This window comes from Pristiophorus japonicus, unplaced genomic scaffold, assembly GCF_044704955.1.
Source record: "Pristiophorus japonicus isolate sPriJap1 unplaced genomic scaffold, sPriJap1.hap1 HAP1_SCAFFOLD_940, whole genome shotgun sequence".
Classification (NCBI taxonomy): domain Eukaryota; kingdom Metazoa; phylum Chordata; class Chondrichthyes; family Pristiophoridae; genus Pristiophorus; species Pristiophorus japonicus.
In genome coordinates this window covers 72,555-95,339 of record NW_027254869.1, presented here as the reverse complement: position 1 = coordinate 95,339, position 22,785 = coordinate 72,555, and the positions used below count along the sequence as shown (strand labels likewise).

General features: G+C 52.4%; 10 non-coding genes across 10 annotated transcripts; all 10 read right to left on the bottom strand.

The window, feature by feature from the left end:
- Nucleotides 1-6,429: 6,429 nt before the first annotated feature.
- On the bottom strand, nucleotides 6,430-6,502 carry trnat-cgu (transfer RNA threonine (anticodon CGU)). The gene has a single exon. It is a non-coding gene; the product is annotated as a tRNA-Thr (tRNA).
- A 1,868-nt stretch (nucleotides 6,503-8,370) lies between these two features.
- trnat-ugu (transfer RNA threonine (anticodon UGU)) lies at nucleotides 8,371-8,443 on the bottom strand. The gene has a single exon. It is a non-coding gene; the product is annotated as a tRNA-Thr (tRNA).
- A 564-nt stretch (nucleotides 8,444-9,007) lies between these two features.
- On the bottom strand, nucleotides 9,008-9,080 carry trnat-ugu (transfer RNA threonine (anticodon UGU)). Its single transcript has one exon. It is a non-coding gene; the product is annotated as a tRNA-Thr (tRNA).
- Nucleotides 9,081-12,921: 3,841 nt separating this feature from the next.
- Nucleotides 12,922-12,994, bottom strand: trnat-agu (transfer RNA threonine (anticodon AGU)). The gene has a single exon. It is a non-coding gene; the product is annotated as a tRNA-Thr (tRNA).
- A 3,697-nt stretch (nucleotides 12,995-16,691) lies between these two features.
- On the bottom strand, nucleotides 16,692-16,764 carry trnat-ugu (transfer RNA threonine (anticodon UGU)). Its single transcript has one exon. It is a non-coding gene; the product is annotated as a tRNA-Thr (tRNA).
- Nucleotides 16,765-17,308: 544 nt separating this feature from the next.
- On the bottom strand, nucleotides 17,309-17,381 carry trnat-agu (transfer RNA threonine (anticodon AGU)). Its single transcript has one exon. It is a non-coding gene; the product is annotated as a tRNA-Thr (tRNA).
- A 1,167-nt stretch (nucleotides 17,382-18,548) lies between these two features.
- trnai-aau (transfer RNA isoleucine (anticodon AAU)) lies at nucleotides 18,549-18,622 on the bottom strand. Its single transcript has one exon. It is a non-coding gene; the product is annotated as a tRNA-Ile (tRNA).
- A 2,275-nt stretch (nucleotides 18,623-20,897) lies between these two features.
- trnat-ugu (transfer RNA threonine (anticodon UGU)) lies at nucleotides 20,898-20,970 on the bottom strand. The gene has a single exon. It is a non-coding gene; the product is annotated as a tRNA-Thr (tRNA).
- A 564-nt stretch (nucleotides 20,971-21,534) lies between these two features.
- trnat-ugu (transfer RNA threonine (anticodon UGU)) lies at nucleotides 21,535-21,607 on the bottom strand. The gene has a single exon. It is a non-coding gene; the product is annotated as a tRNA-Thr (tRNA).
- Nucleotides 21,608-22,500: 893 nt separating this feature from the next.
- On the bottom strand, nucleotides 22,501-22,574 carry trnat-agu (transfer RNA threonine (anticodon AGU)). Its single transcript has one exon. It is a non-coding gene; the product is annotated as a tRNA-Thr (tRNA).
- Nucleotides 22,575-22,785: the final 211 nt, after the last annotated feature.

Genomic DNA, 22,785 nt, shown 5'->3' with positions numbered 1-22,785 from the left:
ATTATAGACCGGTCAGCCTGACATCGGTAGTGGGTAAAATGATGGAATCAATTATGAAGGATGTCATAGCAGTGCATTTGGAAAGAGGTGATATGATAGGTCCAAGTCAGCATGGATTTGTGAAAGGGAAATCATGCTTGACAAATCTTCTGGAATTTTTTGAGGATGTTTCCAGTAGAGTGGACAAGGGAGAACCAGTTGATGTGGTATATTTGGACTTTCAGAAGGCTTTCGACAAGGTCCCACACAAGAGATTCATGTGCAAAGTTAAAGCACATGGGATTGGGGGTAGTGTGCTGACGTGGATTGAGAACTGGTTGTCAGACAGGAAGCAAAGAGTAGGAGTAAATGGGTACTTTTCAGAATGGCAGGCAGTGACTAGTGGGGTACCGCAAAGTTCTGTGCTGGGGTCCCAGCTGTTTACATTGTACATTAATGATTTAGACGAGGGGATTAAATGTAGTATCTCCAAATTTGCAGATGACACTAAGTTGGGTGGCAGTGTGAGCTGCGAGGAGGATGCTATGAGGCTGCAGAGCGACTTGGATAGGTTAGGTGAGTAGGCAAATGCATGGCAGATGAAGTATAATGTGGATAAATGTGAGGTTATCCACTTTGGTGGTAAAAACAGAGAAACAAACTATTATCTGAATGGTGACAGATTAGGAAAAGGGGAGGTGCAAAGAGACCTGGGTGTCATGGTACATCAGTCATTGAAAGTTGGCATGCAGGTACAGCAGGTGGTTAAGAAAGCAATTGCATGTTGGCCTTCATAGCGAGGGGATTTGAGTACAGGGGCAGGGAGGTGTTGCTACAGTTGTACAGGGTCTTGGTGAGGCCACACCTGGAGTATTGTGTACAGGTTTGGTCTCCTAACCTGAGGAAGGACATTCTTGCTATTGAGGGAGTGCAGCGAAGGTTCACCAGACTGATTCCCGGGATGGCGGTACTGACCTATCAAGAAAGACTGGATCAACTGGGCTTGTATTCACTAGAGTTCAGAAGAATGAGAGGGGATCTCATAGAAACGTTTAAAATTCTGACGGGGTTAGACAGGTTAGATGCAGAAAGAATGGTCCCGATGTTGGGGAAGTCCAGAACCAGGGGTCACAGTCTAAGGATAAGGGGTAAAGCCATTTAGGACCGAGATGAGGAGAAACTTCTTCACCCAGAGAGTGGTGAACCTGTGGAATTCTCGACCACAGAAAGTTGTTGAGGCAAGTTCACTGAATATATTCAAAAAGGAGTTAGATGAAGTCCTTATTACTCAGGGCATCAAGGGGTATGGTGAGAAAGCAGGAATGGGGTACTGAAGTTGCATGTTCAGCCATGACCTCATTGAATGGTGGTGCAGTTTCAAAGGGCATGCTCCTGTACCTATTTTTTATTTTTCTCTAATTACAGCCCTTGTTAATTGACAGTGAATTTAAAGACTGAGCTAATTTTGATTTCGTTGTAGTGTGATTTGAACTCACGACCGCTGGTTTACAAGACCAGCTCTCTAACCCCCTGAGCTATGGAGCCACCTGCTCTGGGAAAAACACGGGAAGGAACAGGAAAGAGAGGGGAAGGGAAAAGAGAGAGTGGAAGGAGTGAGAGAGAGGGGGAAGGGGAGAGAGAGGGAGGGGAAGGGGAGAGAGAGAGTGGGGAAGGAGTGAGAGAGAGGGGGAAGGGGAGAGAGAGGGAGGGGAGAGAGTGGAGAAGGGGAGAGAGGGGAAGGGGAGAGAGTGGGGAAGGGGAGAGAGGGGAAGGGGAGAAAATGGAGAAGGGGAGAGAGAGGGGAATGGGAGAGAGTGGGGAAGGGGAGAGAGAGGGGAAGGGGAGAGAGAGGGGAAGGGGAGAGAGTGGGGAATGGGAGAGAGTGGGGAAGGGGAGAGAGAGGGGAAGGGGAGAGAGAGGGGAATGGGAGAGAGTGGGGAAGGGAAGAGAGTGGGGAAGGGGAGAGAGTGGGGAAGGGGAGAGAGGGGAAGGGGAGAAAGTGGAGAAGGGGAGAGAGAGGGGAATGGGAGAGAGTGGGGAAGGGGAGAGAGAGGGGAAGGGGAGAGAGTGGGGAATGGGAGAGAGTGGGGAAGGGGAGAGAGGGGAAGGGGAGAAAGTGGAGAAGGGGAGAGAGAGGGGAATGGGAGAGAGTGGGGAAGGGGAGAGAGAGGGGAAGGGGAGAGAGTGGGGAATGGGAGAGAGTGGGGAAGGGAAGAGAGTGGGGAAGGAGAGAGCGGGGAAGGGGAGAGAGAGGGCAAGGGGAGAGAGTGGGGAAGGGGAGAGAGAGGGGAAGGGGAGAGAGTGGCGAAGCGGAGAGAGAGGGGAACGGGGGAGAGTGGGGAAGGGGAGCGAGAGGGGGGAAGGGGATTGACAGGGAGGAAGGGGAGTGACAGGGGGGAAGGGGAGTGAGAGGGGGAAGGGGAGAGAGGAAGTGGAAGTGGAGAGAGGGGGAAGAAATGAGAGAGAGGCGGAAGGAGTGAGAGAGAGGAGAAGGGGAGAGAGGGGAAAGAGAGGTCGAGAGGCGGAGAGATTTAGGGAGGGAGTTCCAGAGCTTGGGGCGCAAGAAACAGAAGGCACGGCCCCCGATGGTGGAGCGATTATAATCAGGGATGCTCAGGAGGGCAGAATTAGAGGAGTGCAGACACCTCGGGGGGTTGTGGGCCTCAGGGAGATTACAGAGATAGGGAGGGGTGTAGGGGCTTGAGAAGGTTACAGAGATAGGGAGGGGTGTAGGGGCTGGAGGAGGTTACAGAGATAGGGAGGGGTGTAGGGGCTGGGCGAGGTTACAGAGATAGGGAGGGGTGTCGGGGCAGGAGGAGGGTACAGAGATAGGGAGGGGTGTAGTGCTGGAGAAAGTTACAGAGATAAGGAGGGGTGTAGGGGCTGGAGGAAGTTACAGAGATAGTGAGGGGCGAGGGCCTAGGAGGGATTTGTAAACAAGGATGAGAATTTTGAAATCGAGGCGTTGCTTAACCGGGAGCCAATGTTGGTCGGCGAGCACAGGGGGTGATGGGTGAGCGGGACGCAGTGCGAGTTAGGACATGGGGGCAGCGAACACAGGGGGTGATGGGTGAGCGGGACTGGATGCGAGTTAGGACATGGGGCAGCGAGCACAGGGGGTGATGGGTGAGTGGGACTGGGTGCGAGTTAGGACACGGGGTCAGAGAGCACAGGGGGTGATGGGTGAGCGGGACTCGGTGTGAGTTAGCACACGGGGGCAGCGAGCACAGGGGGTGATGGGTGAGCGGGACTGGGTGCGAGTTACGACACGGGTCAGTGAGCACAAGGGGTGATGGGTGAGCGGGACTCGGTGCGAGTTAGGACACGGAGTCAGAGAGCACAGGGGGTTATGTGTGAGCGGGACTTGGCGTGAGTTAGGACACGGAGTCAGAGAGCACAGGGGGTTATGTGTGAGCGGGACTTGGTGTGAGTTAGGACACGGAGTCAGAGAGCACAGGGGGTGATGGGTGAGCGGGACTGGGTGCGAGTTACGACACGGGTCAGTGAGCACAGGGGGTGATGGGTGAGCGGGACTCGGTGTGAGTTAGCACACGGGGGCAGCGAGCACAGGGGGTGATGGGTGAGCGGGACTGGGTGCGAGTTAGGACACGGGGCAGTGAGCACAGGGGGTGATGGGTGAGCGAGACTCGGTGCGAGTTAGGACACGGGGGCAGTGAGCACAGGGGGTGATGGGTGAGCGGGACTCGGTGCAAGTTAGAACACAGGGCAGCGAGCACAGGGGGTGATGGGTGAGCGGAATCCGGTGTGAGTTAGGACACGGGGGCAGTGAGCACAGGGGGTGATGGGTGAGTGGGACTGGGTGTGAGTTAGGACACGGGAGCAGGGAGCACAGGGGGTGATAGGTGAGCGGGACTCGGTGTGAGTTAGGACACGGGGTCAGTGAGCACAGCGGGTGATGGGTGAGCGGGGTTCGGTGTGAGTAGGACACGGGGGCAGCGAGCACAGCGGGTGATGGGTGAGCGGGACTGGGTGCGAGTTAGTCCACAGGGGCAGCGAGCACAGTGGGTGATGGGTGAGTGGGACTCGGTGCGAGTTAGGACACGGGGCAGCGAGCACAGAGGGTGATGGGTGAGTGGGACTGGGTGCGAGTTAGGACACGGGGCAGCGAGCACAGGGGGTGATGGGTGAGCGGGACTGGGTGCGAGTTAGGACACGGGGCAGCGAGCACAGCGGGTGATGGGTGAGCGGGACTCAGTGCGAGTTAGGACATGGGGCAGCGAGCACAGGGGGTGATGGGTGAGTGGAACTCGTTGCGAGTTAGGACACGGGTGCAGCGAGCACAGAGGGTGATGGGTGAACGGGACTGGGTGTGAGTTAGGACACGGGGCAGTGAGCACAGCGGGTGATGGGTGAGTGGGACTAGGTGTGATTTAGGACACGGGGCAGTGAGCACAGGGGGTGATGGGTGAGCGGGACTGGGTGTGAGTTAGTACACAGGGGCAGCGAGCACAGTGGGTGATGGGTGAGTGGGACTCGGTGCGAGTTAGGACACGGGGCAGCGAGCACAGAGGGTGATGGGTGAGTGGGACTGGGTGCGAGTTAGGACACGGGGCAGCGAGCACAGGGGGTGATGGGTGAGCGGGACTGGGTGCGAGTTAGGACACGGGGCAGCGAGCACAGCGGGTGATGGGTGAGCGGGACTCAGTGCGAGTTAGGACATGGGGCAGCGAGCACAGGGGGTGATGGGTGAGTGGAACTCGTTGCGAGTTAGGACACGGGGGCAGCGAGCACAGAGGGTGATGGGTGAACGGGACTGGGTGTGAGTTAGGACACGGGGCAGTGAGCACAGCGGGTGATGGGTGAGTGGGACTAGGTGTGAGTTAGGACACGGGGCAGTGAGCACAGGGGGTGATGGGTGAGCGGGACTGGGTGTGAGTTAGGACACGGGGCAGTGAGCACAGAGGGTGATGGTTGAGCGGGACTCGGTGCGAGTTAGGACACGGGGCAGCGAGCACAGGGGGTGATGGGTGAGCGGGACTCGGTGCGAGTTAGGACACGGGGCAGCGAGCACAAGGGGTGATGGGTGAGTGGGACTCGGTGCGAGTTAGGACACGGGGCAGCGAGCACAGGGGGTGATGGGTGAGTGGGACTCAGTGCGAGTTAGGACACGGGGGCAGCGAGCACAAGGGGTGATGTTTGAGCGGGACTCGGTGCGAGTTAGGACACGGGGTCAGTGAGCACAGGGGGTGATGGGTGAGCGGGACTCGGTGCGAGTTAGGACAGGGGGCAGCGAGCACAGGGGGTGATGGGTGAGTGGGACTCGGTGCGAGTTAGGACACGGGGCAGTGAGCACAGGGGGTGATGGGTGAGTGGGACTCGGTGCGAGTTAGGACACGGGGCAGTGAGCACAGGGGGTGATGGGTGAGTGGGACTCGGTGCGAGTTAGGACACAGGGCAGTGAGCACAGGGGGTGATGGGTGAGTGGGACTCGGTGCGAGTTAGAACACAGGGCAGCGAGCACAGGGGGTGATGGGTGAGTGGGACTGGGTGCGAGTTAGGACACGGGGCAGTGAGCACGGGGTGATAGGTGAGTGGGACTCGGTGCGAGTTAGGACACGGGGCAGCGAACACAGGGGGTGATGGGTGAGTGGGACTCGGTGCGAGTTAGGACACGGGGTCAGTGAGCACAGGGGGTGATGGGTGAGTGGGACTCAGTGCGAGTTAGGACACGGGGCAGTGAGCACAGGGGGTGATGGGTGAGCGGGACTCGGTGCGAGTTAGGATATGGGGGCAGCCGAGTTTTAGATCACCTCTAGTTTATGTCGGGTATAATGTAGGAAGAAGTGAGAGACAGGGGAAAGTGAATGGAGGGGCGGGGAGGGGATGAAGAGATTGAGGGGAAGGAGTGAGAGAGGGAAGGGGAGAGACAGAGAGACGGGAAAGGATAGAGAGTGAGGGGAGAGAGGGTGTGGCGAGGGGGGAATGAGTGAGAGACAGGGAGAGCGAAATAGCGGGAAAGGGAGAGCGGGGTAAAAAGATGTCGAATGGGGAAGGCAGAGAGAGATTTGGATGGATAGAAAGTGTAACAGAGACAAAAGCCTGTTGTTGGATGGTCGGTCCTGGAGCTGTTTAATATTTATCATTAAAACTCTTGTTAATATTTATGATTGAAACTTTTCCTAATAGACAGTGAATTTTGAGGAGGCCCCTGGGAGTTTTAAACTCATGACCCCTGGTTTATTGGACCAGTGCTCTAACCCCTGAGCTATGGAGCCACCTGCTTTGGGAAAGACACGGGAAGGAGCAGGAAAGAGAGGGGAAGGGAAAAGAGTGAGTGAGAGGGGGGAGGGGAGAGAAAGAGAGAAGGAAGGGGAGAGAGAGAGAGATGAGAACCTGCAGTTCCAGGGTCAGTCTCAGAGCTGTTTAATATTTATAATTAAAGCACTTGTTAATTGATGTTGAATTTAAATACTGAGACGAATTTTGAGTTAGCCCGAGTGAGATTTGAACTCACATTCCCTGATTTACGAGACCAGTGCTCTAACCCCTGAGCTATGGAGCCACCTGTTTGGGGAAACACAGGGAAAGGAACAGGAAAGAGAGGGGAAGGGAAAAGAGAGAGTGGAAGGAGTGAGAGAGAGGCGGAAGGCGAGAGAGAGGGGAAGGGGAGAGAGTGGGGAAGAGAGGGAGGTGGGGCAAAAGAGGGATGGGATGGAGAGAGGGAGAGTGTGGAAGGGGGGAGAGAGAGGGGAAGGAGTGGGAGAGAGAGAGGGAGAGGAGAGTGGGAGGGGAAGGGGATGGGGAGACAGGGAGGAAGAGAGAGGGGCAGGGGAGAGAGAGGGAGGAAGGGGAGAGAGATGTTACGGGGAGAGAGCAGGAAGGAGTGAGAGAGAGAGGGGGAGGACAGCGAGGGGGAGAACCTGAAAGAAAAGGGAAAAGAGAGAGACGGGAGTGTAACGGTGTGGTGGTGGTCCCGGGGGTCAGGTTCACCTCTGACCTACTTGAGCGGTTCGAATCGCTCCCACGCCCTTGGGTTCTAAACTCTGGATTTATTTGGGGGGGTGTGACAAAGTGCAAAGGTCAATGGTTGGGTGCAAAAGAACTTTGATTGTATTAAAGACAAGAAAATACAATGTCAAAACTTGTAATCACTTGAATAAAGAACAATACATTACACATTCAAAGGGGGTGTACAGTAAAAAGACACCTCCCACCTCCCCATACCTAATCCTAGCTAGGTTAGACTCCAGGGCAGGCAGGGACTATGCTTACCAATCCTTTCTGGTCAGTTAGCGGTAGTTCGCGGTTTCGGGGTTCCTTGAATTGTGTAGGTTCTGCTTGCCGTACCCCGAACGTCGGAGAAGACTTCTAGCTGCGTAATCTTCAGTTGGGTTGAGTCCACTGATGCGGTAAAGCACGTTTTGGATCTATGGGGTAAGTACCCGGTTTTCTTCGTTAGAAATAGGTTCAAAGTCTCTTTCGGTAATGTTTTCACCTGTTGGTAGTCAGGACTTAGATTGTAGACTGGAAACTTTCGATTCTTCGGTTTCTTCCAGTTGGAGTTTATTTGTAGTTTGGTCGATCGCGGTGGTTTTTCATTGATACCACGTTGGCTGTGGTCAGTTGTTGCCACGATGGTGATGTTCTTCCTTCAGGACTTCAGGACTTCGAGGCTGGAGAAGTTAGTTTACAACGGTCGCGTTGGTTTCTCTCCCTTCTTGATGACACAAGCGTGGTCTCGGTTGTTTGGCAAAGTATGTCACACCCTCTGTTAAAACAGGGGCCAGTTATACGGTTTGAGTGGTTCTAATCTTCACACCAAATCAGTCCAGGATTCTTTGATTGAATTTGGCGGGCTTGACTCTTCTTTGTAATATTTTGGCGGGCTCGTTAAAAGTTAATATGTTTTGTGTGGGTTGATGTTCGATAAACTGCTTCCTGGTGCAAATATTAGTTTGGTAATCGCAATGTCCTTTTGTGCTTAGTTTTTCGCATACAGGCTGGATTGGGCCTCTTGGTGATGTATATGCTGAAATGGTTTTCCCGATTCAGGTTGATGGTTGGCTATCTCTGGGTTATTTGTTGTAATGTTAATGTCTCTTGTGGAGAAGGATTCTTGAATACCCATTTCTCCAGACAAGTTATGTTAGTCCCAACACCCAGACAGCCTCAATAATCAAGTTGTCTCCTGTTCGTTCTTTGGGCCCGCTCACAGCCTTGAATGTGTCTTTAAAAAGTCCAAAATTCTACTAAAGTTCGCAGTTTCTTCCATAAGCACTTTAGGGTTGCAAACTTTCCGATCGATAGTCCAAAATTAAATATCCTTTTGAATGAGCCCAAACACTGTGAGGAGATTCTTGTGAATTTTGCATCCTTTCAAGGGGGAAGAGAGTGGGAGGAATGAGAAACAGGTATCTAAATACTAAAATTAGACCCCAGTGAGATTTGAACTCACGACCCCTGGTTTACAAGACCAGTGCACTAACCCCTGAGCTATGGAGCCACCTGCTCTCTGAAAGACAGGGGAAGGAGCAGGAAAGAGAGGGGAAGGGAAAAGAGAGAGTGGAAGGAGGGAGAGAGTGGGGAAGGGGAGAGAGTGGGGAAGGAGTGAGAGAGATGGAAGAGGAGACTGGTCTTTGGCCAGGGACTCCCAGGTGTCGGTGGGAATGTTGCACTTTATCAGGGAGGCTTTGAGGGTGTTCCTTGTAACGTTTCCTCTGCCCACCTTTGGCTCGCTTGCCGTGAAGGAGTTCCGAGTAGAGCGCTTGCTTTGGGAGTCTCGTGTCTGGGACATGCGGACTTTTTGGCCCGGCCCAGCAGATACCTCTTGGTCGGCTGGTGCAGACACGATGGGCCGAAATGGTCTCCTTCCCTGCTGTCAGTTTCTATGAGTCGATGATATATCGGTGTCTCTGAGACTGGATGTGGAAAAGGTGGGATGCAGACTGGGAGTGGGAAGTGAAAGTACTGTGGGCAGATTGGAAAGTGCGGAGTGAGCGGTTCCTGTTGATGGTGTCGGCCTGTCGTCGATTGACGGTCAATTCAGTAACAGAAGCCAAAATTGAGTAGGCCCCAGTGAGATTTGAACCCACGACCCCTGGTTTACAAGACCAGTGCTCTAACCCCTGAGCTATGGAGCCACCTGTAACACCAGCTCCTGTTTGCATCTTACTATTGTTAACAAGGAGGTGGGGCCCGAATAATCATTCTTGGTGATTGGAAACATGGAAACACAGAAAATAGGTGCAGGAGTAGGCCATTCGGCCCTTCTAGCCTGCACTGCCATTCAATGAGTTCATGGCTGAACATTCAACTTCAGTACCCCATTCCTGCTTTCTCGCCATACCCCTTGATCCCCCTAGTAGTAAGGACCTCATCTAACTCCTTTTTGAATATATTTAGTGAATTGGCCTCAACAACTTTCTGTGGTAGAGAATTCCACAGGTTCACCACTCTCTGGGTGAAGAAGTTCCTCCGCATCTCGGTCCTAAATGGCTTACCCCTTATCCTTAGACTGTGACCTCTGGTTCTGGACTTCCCCAACATTGGGAACATTCTTCCTGCATCTAACCTGTCTAACCCCGTCAGAATATTATATGTTTCTATGAGGTCCCCTCTCATTCTTCTGAACTCCAGTGAATACAAGCCCAGTTGATCCAGTCTTTCTTGATAGGTCAGTCCTGCCATCCCGGGAATCAGTTTGGTGAACCTTCGCTGCACTCCCTCAATAGCAAGAATGTCCTTCCTCAGGTTAGGAGACCAAAACTGTACAGAATACTCCAGGTGTGGCCTCACTAATGCCCTGTACAACTGTAGCAACACCTCACTGCCCTTGTACTCAAATCCCCTCGCTATGAAGGCCAACATGCCATTTGCTTTCTTAACCGCCTGCTGTACCTGCATGCCAACCTTCAATGACTGATGTACCATGACACCCAGGTCTCTTTGCACCTCCCCTTTTCCTAATCTGTCACCATTCAGATAATAGTCTGTCTCTCTGTTTTTACCACCAAAGTGGATAACCTCACATTTATCCACATTATACTTCATCTGCCATGCATTTGCCCACTCACCTAACCTATCCAAGTCGCTCTGCAGCCTCACAGCATCCTCCTCGCAGCTCACACTGCCACCCAACTTAGTGTCATCCGCAAATTTGGAGATACTACATTTAATCCCCTCATCTAAATCATTAATGTACAGTGTAAACAGCTGGGGCCCCAGCACAGAACCTTGCGGTACCCCACTAGTCACTGCCTGCCATTCTGAAAAGTACCCATTTACTCCTACTCTTTGCTTCCTGTCTGACAACCAGTTCTCAATCCATATCAGCACACTACCCCCAATCCCATGTGCTCTAACTTTGTACATCAATCTCTTGTGTGGGACCTTGTCGAACGCCTTCTGAAAGTCCAAATATACCACATCAACTGGTTCTCCCTTATCCACTCTACTGGAAACATCCCTGAACATTCACAGAATCTTGCAGCACACAAGGAGGGCCATTCGGCCCATCGTGTCTGTGTCGGCTGTGTGAGAGAGATTAGTGCTTGGAAGTTGTAAAAGGAGGGAGAGAGGGGAATGAGTGGGAGAGGGAATGGGAGAGAGAGGGGGAAGGAGTCAGCCAGAGGGGAATGGGAGAGAGCGTAATGGGAGAGAGCGAGAGGGGGAGGGGAGAGAGATGGGAAGACGAGAGAGGGAGGAGGCAGGGCAGAGAGAAAGGAAGGGGAGAGGGAGGGAGCAGGGGAGAATCTGAAAAGAAAGGCAAAAGAGTGAGAGAGAGGAGGGAGGAGAGGGGAAGGGGAGAGAGAGGGAAGGGGAGAGAGAGAGGGAAAGGGGAGAGAGAGGGAAAGGGGAGAGAGATGGGAAGTCGAGAGAGGGAGGAGGCAGGGGACAGAGAAAGGAAGGGGAGAGAGAGGGAGCAGGGGAGAATCTGAAAAGAAAGGCAAAAGAGGGAGAGAGAGGAGTGAGGGGAGGGAGCGGAAGGAGAGAGAGGGGAAGGGGAGAGAGAGAGGGAAAGGGGAGAGAGAGATGGAGAAAGTGAGATTGCGGGAAAGTGAGAGAGGAGTTAAAAAAAAATGTAGAACAGGTTGTGATCTGGAAAGCAGAGAGACAGGGAAAGGTGTGAGGGGAGCCTGCAGTTCCAGGGTCAATCTCAGAGCTGTTTCATATTTATAATCAATGGTTTTGTTAATTGACGGTTAATTTAAATACTGAGCTAATTTTGAGTAGGTTGCAGGGAGATTTGACCCCACGACCCCTGGTTTACTAACCCAGTGCTCTAACCCCTGAGCTATGGAACCACTCGCCCTGGGCTGTGGGTCATTCCCCAGTTAGTGCTGTGTGTTTGAAGAATGAGGAGGGGTCAGTGAAACGCTCAGATTGTGTCTCATCCCCCAGACTCCTGCCTCCGTCTCTTCAATATTCGCCTCTCAACATCGATATATCGGGTCTTTCACGTAGTAAAACATCCCAAGGCAACTCAGTCACACTCTGTCCCAATCTCTCTGTCTCTCTGTCTCTCTGTCTCTGTCTCTTTCTTTCTGTCTCTCACCTTCTCACTCTGTCCCTCGAGGGGAGAGGGTAGAGCGGGGGAAGGGGAGAGAGAGGGAGAAGGGGAGAGAGAGGGGGGATGGGAGAGATGGGGAGGGGGAGAGTCTGATGGGAAAGGGGAGAGCGAGAGCGAGGGAATGAAAGGGAGGATGGAGGGGAGTGGAGACTGTGGAGGGGAGAGAGAAGGTGAGGGAGAGGAGAGAGAGAGGAGGGGAGAAAATGAAAAGGGAGAGGGGAATGAGTGAGCGAGAAGGGAATGGGAGAGAAAGAGAGGGAAGGAGTGAGCGAGAGAGGGGAGGGGAAAGAGAGGGAAGGGGAGAGAGAGTGGGGGGAAGGTGAAAGAGATGTTGAGAGGAGTGATGGGGAAGGAGTGAGAGAGAGAGAGGGGAAGGGGAGAGAAAGAGTGGGGAAGGAGAGGGAAAGAGAGGGGAAGGGAAAAGAGAAAGTTGGGAATGTGAAAGAGCGGGAAGGGAAGGGGAGAGAGTGGGAGAAGGGGGAAATCTGAAAAGAAATGGAAAAGAGGGAGAGAGAGAGGAGGGAGGGGACGAAAGAGAGGGAGGAAGCAGAGGAAAGCGGAGAGTGAAAAGCTGAGAGAGGGGGAAGGAGAGACAGTGAGGGGAGAGGGTTAGAGAGGGGAATGAGTGAGTGTAATGTCTGTAAGCTTGTAATGTCTGTAGCTCCACACTGTGGATGTGGACACATTGTGTACTGCAACTGCAGAGTTAATAATTAAACTGAACCAGGCAGAGATCCGGAGGCTTCCGAGAGAGCTGCCTGCCTTGTTAGGAGCTGTGTGTGCTGTGCTCTGTGAATATATCACAGTGAGAGACGGGGAAAGCGAGATAGTGGGAAAGGGAGAGAGGTAGGAAGGAGTGAGAGAGAGTTGGAAATGGGAGACAGGGAGGAAGAGAGAGCGGAAGGGGAGAGAGAGAGGGGGAGGGGAAAGAGAGGGAGGGGACAGAGAGAGGGGGAAGGAGAGAGATAGAGAGAGGAAAGGATAAGAGAGGGGAATAGGAGAGAGCGGAAGGGGAGGGAAAGAGATGGAAGGCGAGAGAGGAAGGGGAGAGAGAGAAGGGAAGAGGAGAGAGGGAGGGGAGAGAGAGAAAGAGAGGGAGGGGACAGAGAGAGGGGGAATGGGAGAATCTGAAAAAAAAGGGAAAAGAGAGAGAGAGGAGGGAGGGGAGGGAAGAGAGGGAAGGGGAGAGTGGGGGATGGAAGAGGGTGAGAGATGGGAATGTGAGAGACGGGAATGTGAGAGACGGGAAAAGCGAGAAAGCGGAAAAAAGATGTAAAATATGTCAAGCAGAGAGTGAGAGAATGTTGGGAGGGGAGCCTGTTGTTCGAGGGTCAGTCTCAGAGATGTTGAATATTTATAATTAAAGCCCTTGTTAGTTGACACTGTATTTAAATACTAAATTAATTTTGAGTAAACCCCAGTGAGATTTGAACCCACGACCCCTGGTTTACTAGACCAGTGTTCTAACCCCTGAGCTATGGAGCCACCTGTTTTGGGGTGTGGGTCATTCCCCAGTTAGTGCTGTGTGTTTGAAGAATGAGGAGGGGTCAGTGAAACGCTCAGATTGTGTCTCATCCCCCAGACTCCTGCCTCCGTCTCTTCAATATTCGCCTCTCAACATCGATATATCGGGTCTTTCACGTAGTAAAACATCCCGAGGCAACTCAGTCACACTCTGGCTCTGTCTCTCTTTCTCCCTGTGTCTCTGTCTCTCTCTCTTTCTTTCTGTCTCTGACCTTCTCACTCGGTCCCTCGAGGAGGCAGTGGAGAGCGGGGGAAGGGGAGAGAGCGGGGGGATGGGAGAGATGGGGCGGGGGAAAGGCTGATGGGAAAGGGGAGAGCGCGAGCGAAGGAATGAAAGGGAGGATGGAGGGGAGTGGAGACTGGGGAGGGGAGGAAGAAGGTGATGGAGGGGAGAGAGAGAGGAGGGGAGAAAATGAAAAGGGAGAAGGGAAGGAGTGAGTGAAAGGGGAATGGGAGAGAGAGAGAGGGAAGGCAAGAGCGAGAGAGGGGAGGGGAAAGAGAGGGAAGGAGAGAGAGAGCGGGGGGAAGGTGAAAGAGATGTTAAGAAGAGTGATGGGGAAGGAGTGAGAGAGAGAGGGGAAGGAGTGAGAGAGTGAGGCAGGGGAGGGAGAAAGGGGAAGGGGAGAGAGGGAGAAGGGGAGAATCTGAAAGGAAAGGGAAATGAGAGAGAGAGAGGAGGGAAGGGAGGAAAGGGAGCGGAGAAGGAGGAGGGAGTGGGAGAGTGGAAAGGCAGAGTCGGAAGGGGAAAGAGTGGGACGGGAAGAGGGTGAGGTGAGGGAGGGGAAAGGGGGAGAGGGGAATGAGTGAGAGACGGGGAAAGCGAGATAGCGGGAAAGTGAGAGAGGAATAAAAAGATGTGGAACGGGTCGTGATTGTTGTGTACACATGTAAACGTCACCAATATGTAAGACTTGCCACTAGGGGGCACACCTGTGGGAGACCCAATGGTCACCTGTACACCCTGGGACAAGCAGGTATATAAGGTGACTCACCATACTGCTTCCCCACCCTGGAGTCTGAATAAAGAGCACAAGGTCACCACAGTTTGAGCTTGCAATACAGTCCTGTGGATTTATTCTGAACATCACTCACTGGCGACGAGTAACGGATCACCAACCTTCACCCGGTAATGGCTGCCGTTGGTCTTGTTGAGGGATTTGTTGAGGGTGATGATTTGGGAAGCCTTCGTTGAGCGTCCCGACCGGTACTACGTCGCCAATGAACAGGACGAGGCTGAGAGAGGGCGATCAAGACCAGGGCGATTCTCCTCACCGTATGTGGGTCTCCGATATACGGCCTGCTCAAAAACCTGCTGGCACCGGTCAAACCAGAGGAGAAGACTTACACAGAGCTGTGTGTGCTGGTGTAGGAACGCCTCAAGCCGAAGGAGAGCACCTTAAAGGCCAGGTATCACTTTTACACCCACCGGCGCTCCCAGGGCCAGAAGATTCCTTGCGGGGCAGTACGGTTTTTGCGGGATCTTTGCGGGAAATGTTGCCGAACGGTTTCGTGCTCGGAATCGGTCACGAGGTCATCCTTCGCAAGCTGCTGTCTGCCGGATCCCGGGATAAACGGGTCCTTTTCGGAATGGGAGGCAGTGACTAGTGGAGTGCCGCAGGGCTCAGTGCTGGGACCCCAGCTATTTACAATATACATCAATGATTTAGATGAAGGAATTGAGTGTAATATCTCCAAGTTTGCAGATGACACTAAGCTGGGTGGCGGTGTGAGCTGTGAGGAGGATGCTAAGAGGCTGCAGGGTGACTTGGACAGGTTAGGTGAGTGGGCAAATGCATGGCAGATGCAGAATAATGTGGATAAATGTGAGGTTATCCACTTTGGTGGCAAAAACAGGAAGGCAGAATATTATCTGAATGGTGACAGATTAGGAAAAGGGGAGGTGCAACGAGACCTGGGTGTCATGGTTCATCAGTCATTGAAAGTTGGCATGCAGGTACAGCAGGCGGTGAAGAAGTCAAATGGTATGTTGGCCTTCATAGCGAGGGGATTTGAGTATAGGAGCAGGGAGGTCTTACTGCAGTTGTCCAGGGCCTTGGTGAGGCCTCACCTGGAATATTGTGTTCAGTTTTGGTCTCCTAATCTGAGGAAGGACATTCTTGCTATTGAGGGAGTGCAGCGAAGGTTCACCAGACTGATTCCTGGGATGGCAGGACTGACATATGAGGAGAGACTGGATTGACTGGGCCTGTATTCACTGGAGTTTAGAAGGATGAGAGGGGATCTCATAGAAACGTATAAGATTCTGACGGGACAGGACAGGTTAGATGCTGGCCGAATGTTCCCGATGTTGGGGAAGTCCAGAACCAGGGGACACAGTCTAAGGATAAGGGGTAAGCCATTTAGGACCGAGATGAGGAGAAACTTCTTCACTCAGAGAGTTGTTCACCTGTGGAATTCCCTGCCGCAGAGAGTTGTTGAGGTCAGATCATTGGATATATTGAAGAGGGAGTTAGATATGGCCCTTACGGCTAAAGGAATCAAGGGGTATGGAGAGAAAGCAGGAATGGGGTACTGAGGTGAATGATCTGTCATGATCATATTGAATGGTGGTGCAGGCTCGAAGGGCTGAATGGCCTACTCCTGCACCTATTTTCTACGTTTCTATGTTTCCCAGATTTTTTTCTCCCTAAAATGTCAGGATATCGCAGGAAGGATGTGATTGCACTGGAGAGGGTGCAGAGGAGATTTACCAGGATGTTGGCGGGACTGGAGAATTTTAGCGACGAGGGAAGATTGGATCGGCTGGGGTTGTTTTCTTTGGAACAGAGGAGGCTGAGGGGAGACCTCCATTCCTTCACCCAGAGGGTGGTGGGGGTCTGGAACTCACGGCCTGAAAGGGTGGTAGAGGCAGAAACCCTCACCACATTTAAAAGGTACTTGGATGTGCACTTGAAGTGCCGTAAGCTACAGGGCTACGCACCGAGAGCTGGAAAGTGGGATCAGACTGGGATCATATCATCATCATAGGCAGTCCCTCGGAATCGAGGAAGACTTGCTCCCACTCTAAACATGAGTCCTGAGGTGACTGAACAGTCTAATACGGGAACCACAGTCCCTGTCACAGGTGGGACAGATCGACGTTGAGGGAAGGGGAGGGTGGGACTGGTTTGCCGCACGCTCCTTCCGCTGCCTGCGCTTGGTCTCTGCACGCTCTCGGCGACGAGACTCGAGGTGCTCAGCGCCCTCCCGGATGCACTTCCTCCATTCCGATTCGGGACTCCCAGGTGTCGGTGGGGATGTTGCACTTTATCAGGGAGGCTTTGAGGGTGTCCCTGTAATGTTTGGCTCTGCCCACCTTTGGCTCGCTTGCCGTGAAGGAGTTCCGAGTAGAGCGCTTGCTTTGGGAGTCTCGTGTCTGGGGCATGCAGACTATGTGGCCCTGCCCAGCAGATAGCTCTTGATCGGCTGGTGCGGACACGATGGGCCGAAATGGTCACCTTCCCTGCTGTAAGTTTCTATGAGTCGATGATATATCAGTGTCTCTGAGACTGGATGTGGAAAAGGTGGGATACAGACTGGGAGTGGGAAGTGAAAGTGCTGTGGGCAGATTGTAAAGTGCGGAGTGAGTGGTTCCTGTTGATGGTGTCGGCCTGTCGTCGATTGACGGTCAATTCAGGAACAGAAGCCAAAATTGAGTAGGCCCCAGTGAGATTTGAACCCACGACCCCTGGTTTACAAGACCAGTGCTCTAACCCCTGAGCTATGGAGCCACCTGTAACGCCAGCTCCTGTTTGCATCTTACTATTGTTAACAAGGAGGTGGGGCCCGAATAATCATTCTCAGTGATTCATCCCTGAACATTGACAGAATCTTACAGCACACAAGGAGGGCCATTCGGCCCATCGTGTCTGTGTCGGCTCTGTGAGAGAGATTCGTGCTTGGAAGTTGTAAAAGGAGGGAGAAAGGGGAATGAGTGGGAGAGGGAGGGGGAGAGAGAGGGGGAAGGAGTCAGCCAGAGGGGAATGGGAGAGAGCGAGAGGGGAATGGGAGAGAGCGAGAGTGGGAGGGGAGAGAGATGGGAAGTCGAGAGAGGGAGGAAGCAGGGGAGAGAGAAAGGAAGGGGAGAATCTGAAAAGAAAGGCAAAAGAGTGAGATAGATCGCAGGAAAGTGAGAGAGGAGTAAACTGGGTCATGATCGGGAAATCAGAGAGACAGGAGCCTGTAATGCCAGGGTCAATCTAAGAGCTGTTTAGTATTTATAATTAAACCCCTTGTTAATTGACAGTGAATTTAAATACTGAACTAATTTTGAATAGGCCCCAGTGAGATTTGAACCCACGACCCTTGGTTTACTAGACCAGTGCTCTAACCCCTGAGCTATGGAGCCACCTGCCCTGGGCTGTGGGTCATTCCCCAGTTAGTGCTGTGTGTTTGAAGAATTAGGAGGGGTCAGTGAAACGCTCAGATTGTGTCTCATCCCCCAGACTCCTGCCTCCGTCTCTTCAATATTCACTTCTCAACATCGATATATCGGGTCTTTCACGAAGTAAAACATCCCAAGGCAACTCAGTCACACTCTGCCTCAATCTCTCTGTCTCTCTGTCTCTCTGTGTCTCTGTCTCTTTCTTTCTGTCTCTCACCTTCTCACTCTGTCTCTCGAGGCGGGAGGGTAGAGCGGGGGAAGGGGAGAGAGAGGGAGAAGGGGAGACGGGGGGGTGGGAGAGATGGGGAAGGGGAGAGTCTGATGGGGAAGGGGAGAGCGAGAGCGAGGGAATAAAAGGGAGGATGGAGGGGAGTGGAGACTGAGGAGGGGAGGGAGAAGGAGAGGGAGGAGAGAGAGAGGAGGGGAGAAAATGAAAAGGGAGATGGGAAGGAGCGAGCGAGAGGGGAAGAGGAGAGAGAGAGTGGGAAGGCGAGAGCCAGAGAGGAGGGAGGGGAAGGAGAGGGAAGGGAAGGTGAGAGAGGGAGAAGGGAAGAGAGAGAGGGAAGGCGAGAGCGAAAGAGGGGAGGGGAAAGAGAGGGAAGGGGAGAGAGAGGGTGGGAAGGTGAAAGAGTTGTTAAGGGGAGTGATGGGGAAGGAGTGCGAGAGAGAGGGGAAGGAGCAGGAAAGAGAGGGGAAGGGAAAAGAGAGAGTGGAAGGAGTGAGAGAGAGGGGCAAGGGGAGGCAGAGAGGGTAAGGGGAGAGAGAGAGAAGGGGAGAGAGAGAGAGAAGGAGTGAGAGAGAGAAGGAGTGAGAGAGAGGGGGAAGAGGAGACAGAGAGGGGAAGGGGAGAGAGAGAGAAGGGGAGAGAGAGGGAAGGAGTGAGAGAGGGGGGGAAGGAGTGAGAGAGAGAGGGGGAAGGAGTGAGAGAGATTGGAAGGGGAAAAAGAGAGTGGGAGGTGTGAGAGAGTGTGAAAGGGGAATGACTGAGAGACGGGGAAAAGATGTAGAACATGTAATCATGGGAAAAGCAGCAAGAGAGCAGTTTCAGGGTCAGACTCAAAGCTGTTTAATTTTCATAATTAAATCTCTTGTTAATTGACAGTGTATTTAAATAATGAGCTAATTTTGAGTAGGCCCCCAGTGAGATTTGAACCCACGACCGCTGGTTTATTGGACCAGTGCTCTAACCCCTGAGCTATGGAGCCACGTGTTTGGGAAAAGACAGGGGAAGGAGCAGGAAAGAGAGGGGAAGGGAAAAGAGAGAGTGGAAGGAGTGAGAGAGAGGGAATAGAGACAGCGAGAAAGAGAGGAAAAGAGAGGGAGGGGATGGAGAGAGAGAGAGTGGAAGGAGGGAAAGAGAGGGCTAGGTGTGGGAGAGAGAAAGGGGTGAATGGGAGAGAGAGGAAGGAAGAGGAAAGAGATGTTAAGGGGAGAGAGGGGGAAGGAATGAGAGAGATTGGAGGAAATGGGTAGAGGAGACAGAGGGAAACGGGAGAGTGCGGAAGGGGAGAGAGAGGGGAATGAGTGATAAAGAGAAATGGGGAGAGCGGCAGAATGTGTAGTGATGGGGAAGATAGGGAGAGAGGGAGAATGAGAAAGGGGGCGAAAGGAGAATAGGAGAGCTTTGTGTTTCAGGGTCAGTCTCAGAGCTGGTCAATATTTATCAGTAAATCCCTTGTTAATTGACAGTGAATTTAAATACTGAGTTAACTTTGAATAGGCCCCAGTGAGATTTAAACCCACAACCACTAGTTCACTGAACCAGTGCTTTAACCCCTGAACTATGGAGCCACCTGTTCCAGCGAAAACAGGGGAAGGATCAGGAAAGAGAGGGGAAGGGAAAAGGAGTGAGGAGGGAGGGGAAGGAGAGAGAGTGGGGAAGGAGTGAGAGAGTGGGAAGGGGAGACAGCGAGGAAGAGAGGGAGTTGGGGAAAGAGAGGGAGGAGATGGAGAGCGAGAGTGTGGAATGGAGGCAGAGAGGGGAAGGAGTGGGAGAGAGAGGGTGGAAGGGGAGAGAGATGTTAAGGGGAGAGACAGGGAAGGAGTGAGAGAGAGAGGGGGGAGGGCAGAGAGGGGGAGAACCTGAAAGGAAAGGGAAAAGAGAGAGACGGGAGTGTAAGTGTGTGGTGATGGTCCCGGGGGTCAGGTTCACCTCTGACCTACTTGAGCGGTTCGAATCGCCCCCACTCCCTTGGGTTCGAGACTCTGGATTTATTTGGGGGGTGTGACAAAGTGCAAAGGTCACTGGTTTGGTGCAAAAGAACTTTGATTTTATGAAAGACAAGAAAATACAATGTCAAACCTTATAATCGCTCGAATAAAGAACAATACATTACACATTCAAAGGGGGTGTACAGTAAAATGACACCTCCCACCTCCCCATACCTAATCCTAGCTAGGTTAGACTCCAGGGCAGGCAGGGACTATGCTTACCAATCCTTTCTGGTCAGTTAGCGGTAGTTCGCGGTTTTGGGGTTCCTTGAATTGTGTAGGTTCTGCTTGCCGTACCCCGAACGTCGGAGAAGACTTCTAGCTGCACAATCTTCAGTTGGGTTGAGTCCACTGATGCGGTAAAGCACGTTTTGGATCTATGGGGTAAGTACCCGGTTTTCTTCGTTAGAAATAGGTTCAAAGTCTCTTTAGGTAATGTTTTCACCTGTTGGTAGTCAGGCCTTAGATTGTAGACTGGAAACTTTCGATTCTTCGGTTTCTTCCAGTTGGAGTTTATTTGTAGTTTGGTCGATCGCGGTGGTTTTTCATTGATACCACGTTGGCTGTGGTCAGTTGTTGCTGCGATGGTGATGTTCTTCCTTCAGGACTTCAGGACTTCGAGGCTGGAGAAGTTAGTTTACAACGGTCGCGTTGGTTTCTCTCCCTTCTTGATGACACAAGCGTGGTCTTGGTTGTATGGCAAAATATGTCATACCCTCTGTTAAAACAGGGGCCAGTTATACGGTTTGAATGGTTCTAATCTTCGCGCCAAATCAGTCCAGGATTCTTTGTTTGAATTTGGCGGGCTTGACTCTTCTTTGTAATATTTCGCACATAGGCTGGATTGGGCCTCTTTGTGATGTATATGCTGAAATGGTTTTCCAGATTCAGGTTGATGGTTGGCTATCTCTGGGTTATTTGTTGTAATGCTAATATCTCTTGTGGAGAAGGATTCTCGAATACCCATTTCTCCAGACAAGTTATGTTAGTCCCAACACCCAGACAGCCTCAATAATCAAGTTGTCTCCTGTTCGTTCTTTGGGCCCGCACACAGCCTTGAATGTGTCTTTAAAAAGTCCAAAATTCTACTAAAGTTCGCAGTTTCTTCCATAAGCACTTCTGGGTTGCAAACTTTCCGATCGATAGTCCCAAATTAAATATCCTTTTGAATGAGCCCAAACACTGTGAGGAGATTCTTGTGAATTTTGCATCCTTTCAAGGGGGAAGAGAGTGGGAGGAATGAGAAACAGGGATCTAAATACTAAAATTAGACCCCAGTGAGATTTAAACTCACGACCCCTGGCTTACAAGACCAGTGCACTAACCCCTGAGCTATGGAGCCACCTGCTCTCTGAAAGACAGGGGAAGGAGCAGGAAAGAGAGGGGATGGGAAAAGAGAGAGTGGAAGGAGGGAGAGAGAGGGGAAGGGGAGAGAGTGGGGAAGGAGTGAGAGAGATGGAAGGGGAGACTGGTCTTTGGCCAGGGACTCCCAGGTGTCGGTGGGAATGTTGCACTTTATCAGGGAGGCTTTGAGGGTGTTCCTTGTAACGTTTCCTCTGCCCACCTTTGGCTCGTTTGCCGTGAAGGAGTTCCGAGTGGAGCGCTTGCTTTGGGAGTCTCGTGTCTGGGACATGCGGACAATGTGGCCCTGCCCAGCAGATTCCTCTTGGTCGGCTGGTGCAGACACGATGGGCCGAAATGGTCACCTTCCGTGCTGTAAGTTTCTATGAGTCGATGATATATCGGTGTCTCTGAGACTGGATGTGGAAAAGGTGGGAGACAGACTGGGAGTGGGAAGTGAAAGTACTGTGGGCAGATTATAAAGTGCGGAGTGAGTGGTTCCTGTTGATGGTGTCGGCCTGTCGCCGATTGACGGTCAATTCAGTAACAGAAGCCAAAATTGAGTAGGCCCCAGTGAGATTTGAACACACGACCCCTGGTTTACAAGACCAGTGCTCTAACCCCTGAGCTATGGAGCCACCTGTAACACCAGCTCCTGTTTGCATCTTACTATTGTTAACAAGGAGGTGGGGCCCGAATAATCATTCTTGGTGATTCATCCCTGAACATTGACAGAATCTTACAGCACACAAGGAGGGCCATTCGGCCCATCGTGTCTGTGTCGGCTCTGTGAGAGAGATTAGTGCTTGGAAGTTGTAAAAGGAGGGAGAGAGGGGAATGAGTGGGAGAGGGAATGGGAGAGAGAGGGGGAAGGAGTCAGCCAGAGGGGAATGGGAGAGAGCCGAATGGAAGAGAGCGAGAGGGGGGAGGGGAGAGAGATGGGAAGCCGAGAGAGGGAGGAGGCAGGGGAGAGAGAAAGGAAGGGGAGAGGGAGAGAGCAGGGGAGAGAGATGGGAAGCCGAGACAGAGAGAGGGAGGAGGCAGGGGAGAGAGAAAGGAAGGGGAGAGGGAGAGAGCAGGGGAGAATCTGAAAAGAAAGGCAAAAGAGTGAGAGAGAGGAGGGAGGAGAGGGGAAGGGGAGAGAGAGGGAAAGGGGAGAGAGATGGGAAGTCGAGAGAGGGAGGAGGCAGGGGAGAGAGAAAGGAAGGGGAGAGAGAGGGAGCAGGGGAGAATCTGAAAAGAAAGGCAAAAGAGGGAGAGAGAGGAGTGAGGGGAGGGAGCGGAAGGAGAGAGAGGGGAAGGGGAGAGAGAGAGGGAAAGGGGAGAGAGAGATGGAGAAAGTGAGATTGCGGGAAAGTGAGAGAGGAGTTAAAAAAAAAATGTAGAACAGGTTGTGATCTGGAAAGCAGAGAGACAGGGAAAGGTGTGAGGGGAGCCTGTAGTTCCAGGGTCAATCTCAGAGCTGTTTAATATTTATAATCAATGCCCTTGTTAATTGACAGTTAATTTAAATACTGAGCTAATTTTGAGTAGGTCCCCAGTGAGATTTGAACCCATGACCCCTGGTTTACTAGACCAGTGCTCTAACCCCTGAGCTATGGAACCACCTGCCCTGGGCTGTGGGTCATTCCCCAGTTAGTGCTGTGTGTTTGAAGAATGAGGAGGGGTCAGTGAAACGCTCAGATTGTGTCTCATCCCCCAGACTCCTGCCTCCGTCTCTTCAATATTCGCCTCTCAACATCGATATATCGGGTCTTTCACGTAGTAAAACATCCCAAGGCAACTCAGTCACACTCTGTCCCAATCTCTCTGTCTC